This window comes from Coffea arabica, chromosome 10e, assembly GCF_036785885.1.
Source record: "Coffea arabica cultivar ET-39 chromosome 10e, Coffea Arabica ET-39 HiFi, whole genome shotgun sequence".
In the NCBI taxonomy this organism is placed as follows: Eukaryota; Viridiplantae; Streptophyta; class Magnoliopsida; order Gentianales; family Rubiaceae; genus Coffea; species Coffea arabica.
In genome coordinates, this window is record NC_092328.1 from 13,317,214 (window position 1) to 13,323,213 (window position 6,000).

The window sequence follows — 6,000 nt, forward strand, 5'->3', positions numbered from 1 at the left end:
AGAATCATGAAACCTTGCTCTATTCAATCCAATGGTATAGAATATTAGATTATTTTACAAATATATATATATATATATATATTGAGAGAGAGAGAGAGACAGAGAGAGAGAGAGAGTGTGTGTGTGTGTGTATTTATACATGGGTTTGGGTACGATCTATTTTGGACCTAACTTTGGGTATGGATCATAGAAAATTAGACCCGTGACTCTCTTACAAGGTTTAGGTTTGAATTTAAGAAATTAAATCCAAATCCTACCTAATGTTAGACTTGAATAGGATCCAACCCATTCACAACAGCATCCATCTTGATGTCATCGATTTCGATCGACTTCTTTACTGGTTGAGAACTAACTAGCTATATATGCAAAGTTTTTCTTTTGATTAGTGTTTAACATATATGGAATTTGCAGGCTCTAGCTGAGAAACGTCAACATACACATATAAATACTTCCTCCCTCTTATTGGTAATATCATAGTTTTATTTGTTAGATGTTACAAAATAAGAGTAACTCTTTAAAAGTCAGCACAATATTTTATTAGTTTTCCAAATTTACCATTTGAAAAAGTAGCTGCTCTGCATTACTCGTACCTTTAAATTTTGAATTTAAAGATAATATTATAAAATCACCCAAATCCACCTTATTCAAATACAATGATTCAATATTCTATTAAAAAGTTAATTTTCCAAAAAAAATGACTCTAATTATGGGATGGAGGGAGTACTCAATTTTGATCCTAGATTGCAGTAACTTCATCAATCAACAGGAGTATAGCTGACTTGGCCCGTGGAAGTCATTTTCTATTATTATTATTATTATTATTTTGCTACAAATTAAGTTCGAGATCAAGACTGGATCCAGTTCTAACAATAATGGATCTAGAGCTGGATTTGCATTTTTTTTTTGGGTAATGGATAGATTCAGCTTCAATTATTATCATGAGTTAGAGCATGTTCCCAGAACCATAGATTACTTACAGGATTACTTTTAAATCGCTCACTAATATAGTCGTCACCTTAATAAAGGAATTTAAATAAATTACTTTTTGTGAGAAAGTAGTTTGTCCTTATTAATTGAGCCAACTTGCGTTAGCTAGAATTGCTATTATTAGCTTCAGGTAGTTCACATGGAGCTTAACAATAATGGTGATAAATCTTATCGGAGATGACTGAGTGTGAAAACGACTTTGTAATGAGGAAAACGGAAATGGTAATTACCTTTTCTTTTTCGCTTTGTGGGGTTGGTAAAAGTAAAAAACAAAAAAGGCAGTCGTTGGATATGATTAAAGGCAAGTTTTGCGGATAAATACAAATTTTTTTTTATCACAACGTTGACATTTCTATGTTGGTGGTGATCACTAACACCCAACACTATCAAGATTTAAGTTCTTGGTGGTGATCACCAGTCCATGGATTACGGACAGATACAAATGGTAAATAGAAAACCTGAGGAATCTGTCGTATGTTGCAGCGGCTACCGTCAAGATTCATGTAGGGCATTGTTGCCTCGGATACTCTGCCTGTGATGACAGAAAGGACACTAATTTTTTAACCAAATTAATGGGCTGCATCAGGTACACAAATGATAACAATTCGAAATTGACTAGTTCCTAACAAACTTATGGTAAATCTCTGTGTCCCTCAAAGCGATAAAATTTGTGAAAACACCTAACCCACCACGAGAGGCATTAGCGGAAGTTTGGTGCTCGCAAATTTCGTGCAATTGCATGTTTGGATACACTAGAATCATTCCAAACAGCTGTCCCAGACTACTTTAATGGGAATTACGAGTATAGAAAGAGTCAATTTAGTATATACTAATAGTATATTTATGAATTTTTTTAACAGGTGCTCAATCGCATATATAAAATTCATCTAATCTATCATGTATATATACATACTAACAATTATTACCCTCCTTTGTATGTATATATTTTGTCTATTTAATTTTACCTACTCTCCCTTATATTTATTTACTTTCTCTAATTAATTTTACATTTTGAAAAATATGACACCTAAAATATATCTATTGGACACCCATTAGGCAGAACCTATATCTATTATTACGATTAGATGGATATCACAGATAAAAATTCAGATTTGGAAAACCTTTCTCAAGACATGTTAAAAAAAAGTTTAAACAGATATCATAAACCTTTTCTGAAAATATTTCCTACACTTTGAAGACATTTACCATTAGACTAATGAAAAGTGCTAGAATTCAACTCCATTGAAAAAAGGGTTTTGGGCATTCGTTAATATATTTAAAATTCACATAACCTAGTATATATACATACATACTAACAATTATTACCATCTCTTGTATTTTTATACTTTTCATATTTAAACTTATCTATCCTTCCTTGTGTTTATTTACTTTCTTTAATTAATCTTACATTTCAAAAAATATGACACCTAAAATATCTATTAATGAATGTCCAATGAGCACTTATTAGACAGACCTTAAAAAAATTAATCAATTTTCATCAAATAATAGGGCAAGTTATTTCCATCCATGGTTTTATCTAGCTCTGTGTATGGTGCGAGTGTTTACATAACATATATGCATGTAGAATACGACAATGTAAAGTATACTTATTAATAACATACCCTAAAACAAATAAATTTAGTACAACACAACAATACTCCATAAATACATTTATACTTAAGTAATCGACAAAATTTTACAAGTACATAGGGTCGATCGTATTAATAATCATTTGAAGCATTTCAAAAGTCAAACCGACAAGGACAAATGCTCAACTTATTACTTCAGTGCAAAATAAATAAATAAAGATTCAATGAGGAATAATTATTGCTGAATCTAAAAGGTGAAATCTAATCAACAACACTAGTAAAATTTGGGTGAACACAGGTAAAAAGGTATAAAGGCCACAGGTTTCACCTAGGAAGAATCAACTGATTTACTATAATTGCTAACAACTGATTTAAATTTTGGATATAGTTGACTCTGATCCAGACCATTTTGTTACATGTCGGATCCTGGTCTGAAATTTCTAATTCTGGCCTGGATCAGACTTGTTGACAACTCTTAGAAACAGATGACTATTAGTTATCAATGGCAAAAAGGGTATACTTGTCAACAAATATAATTCGATCATTTTGCAGTTTTTCAAGCTAAACTCTTGTCACATCGTCTTTTTTTGCGATAAAACACCAAATACAAAATTCCTGATTGGGCAAAGTGTCTATTTTTTTTAATTGAGGGGAGCAAAGTGTCATCACTCTCCACTCCAAGAGGGGCAAAGTATAATTATCCTAGTAATTAACGTAATCTTTTGTCCTATATTCAAGATTTATGTTCCTTTCATGTTCTCGTGTACTAATTAAGAACAATAACATACTGTCAGAACAGGCTCAAGCTGATGATCCTCGTCATAGAGGGTGGCGTAGACATGCTACAATTTTCTTTTATCTTTATCGTCTGAGAGAGAGCAATTTCTGGTGCATATTTTGAGTGCTAAAATCAACTCGAAAGGAAAATCTTCTGGTAGATGTTTCTTGCTTTCAAATTTATCATCTTATGCTACACTATATTTGATGTTTATCATTTGGATTCCTAGCATTCACCATTGTTATGTGTGCCTTTGTCCACATCATTTATTTTATAAGAGAGACTTTCCTTAGTTGGTTATAAATAGGGGTGGCAATCAGGTTGGCGGGTCGGGTTGAGACCCGGGTATAACAGAAAATTCACTGACCCGAAACGGGTCAAGATACGTGACCCGAATCCGAAAATTTCGGGTTGGCGGGTTGACGGATAGACCCGAAATTTAATTTAATTTATTAATTTATCGCTGTAATTTTCAATAAAATCAATTTCACACAGGACTAATTACATAATCAAATAATGAAATTTTAAATAAATAATCTCAAACCAAATCTAAAATAAATTAAAACACCGTAAAAGTGTTTTATTCCAAACCAAATATAAAATAAATTAAAACAATATAAAAGTAAAAAATATTATAATACATTATTTGTCCAAATATAATAATTTCAACTTCACACAAGTTAAATAAATTCATTTAGGATTAAGTGATTAATGCCTTTGGAAAAAAGAATTACTTAGTTTAGTTAGATAAAATAATTTTTGTATTTATTAAATTATTTTTAAATCGTAAATAGGTTATCGGGTCATATCGGACCACCCACGGATTGACCCGAATTCGACCCGTTTTCTTTTCAGATTCATCGGATTCGACCCGATTCTGACCCGAACCCGCGAAACCTCAACCCAAACCCATTAATTTCGTGTTAGGTTCGTGTCGTGTTTTCAGGTCGTGTCGGAAATAGCCATCCCTAGTTATAAATAGAGTGGTATTGTGATGAAATTAAACGCACCAAACCAAAAGACTTTTAGTGGGTTATTTGGACTTTTGAGTCATTAAATCTTTTGTTAAGTAAAAATATTTTGGATTTTCTTGTAATTTAGTATTAGGTGTTTTTTGGGTATAGAAACACTTTTCTAAGGCATTTTTTGTACTCTTTTTGTTATAGTGGAATTCTGCTTCTCCTCCACCCGAAGATGTAGATCAATTTAATCGAACCATGTAAACTTCTGTGTTTCTGTTTCATTTATTTTTACTTTGTTATTTATTTTGGGATTGTCAAGAACCATTTTCGTCAATTTTCTAGGGTTAGACCTGACAAACTGATATCAGATTTCTTCGAAAGTTTTAAATTCTATGGTAATAATGACAATAATAAAGACTGTTTTTGAGAAATTTGACAAGAATGTCAACATCAGAATGTGACAGCTCAAGTTGGAAGTCATTTGGTTCAAGACGGAATTGATTTAACGACATAAGAAATTGAGAAAAAATTAGAGAATGTGATAGATGCGAATTTTGCTGAGATAGATAAGAAGGTTAGATCCAGTATTATCTTAAATCTCTCTGACAAGATTTCACACGAGATAGCCACTAAGATTTTGGCTGAGATCATGTGGGATAAGTTTAAAACTTTGTATATGAAGAAGATAGTTGAGAATCGACTTATTTAAGGCAAAGTTTCTATATGCTTCGGATAATTAAAGGTACATCTATACTTTCACATTTTGATAAATTTGATTTCATTATTATGGATTTGGAGAATATAGATTCAAAAATTGATGATGAGGATCAGGTCTTGTTACTTTTGTGCTCCTTTCTCCGGTCTTTTAAATATTTTCGCGATATTATGAGTTGTAAAAAATCTGTATTAAAATCTAAACAGCAGATAGACAGGGATATCACCAAAAAAATTAATGAAAGTCAGGCGAAATGTTTGGCTGCTAAAGGCAGAACTAATAAAAGAGAATTTGATAATAGTGGGTCTAAATCTAGATATAGAAATTTGGAGTGTAATTATTGTCACAAAATGGGACACATTAAGGCTAATTGGTTTAAATTAAAAAATAGATTAAAGCAAAAGGGGAAACCTGGTGAAAAAAATACTAAGACAGTTGAAGCTCATATTACAGCCGATGAGAATGATGAATTTTTTTTTTGTGACTCATGACAGGACAAGATCTAAAAATGAATGAATTTTAGATTTGATGTGTTCTTTTCGCAAGTTTTTCAATAGGAATTTATTTTTCATTTATGAATCTTGTTGATATGGGTACAGTTCAAATAAAAATGCATTATGGTATTGTGAGGATGCTCCATAATATTAGACATATTTCTAATTTGAAAAAGAATCTCATCTCTTTGACCACCTTGAAAGCTATTGGCTGCAAATACACAGGTGAAAATGGCATTATGAAGATTTCTAAAGATGTTCTAATTGTTACGATAGTTTGTAGGTCTAATAGTTTGTATGTTTTACAGGGATCTACTGACACAGGTTCAGTTGTAGTTTCGTCACCATCTTTATCTGATTCTGACATCACCAAATTATGGCATATGCGTCTGGGGAATATTATTGAGAAAGATTTGGGCAAACTGAACAAAATGAACTTCTTTGTGGTCAGAGTACTAGACCATTATAATTCTGT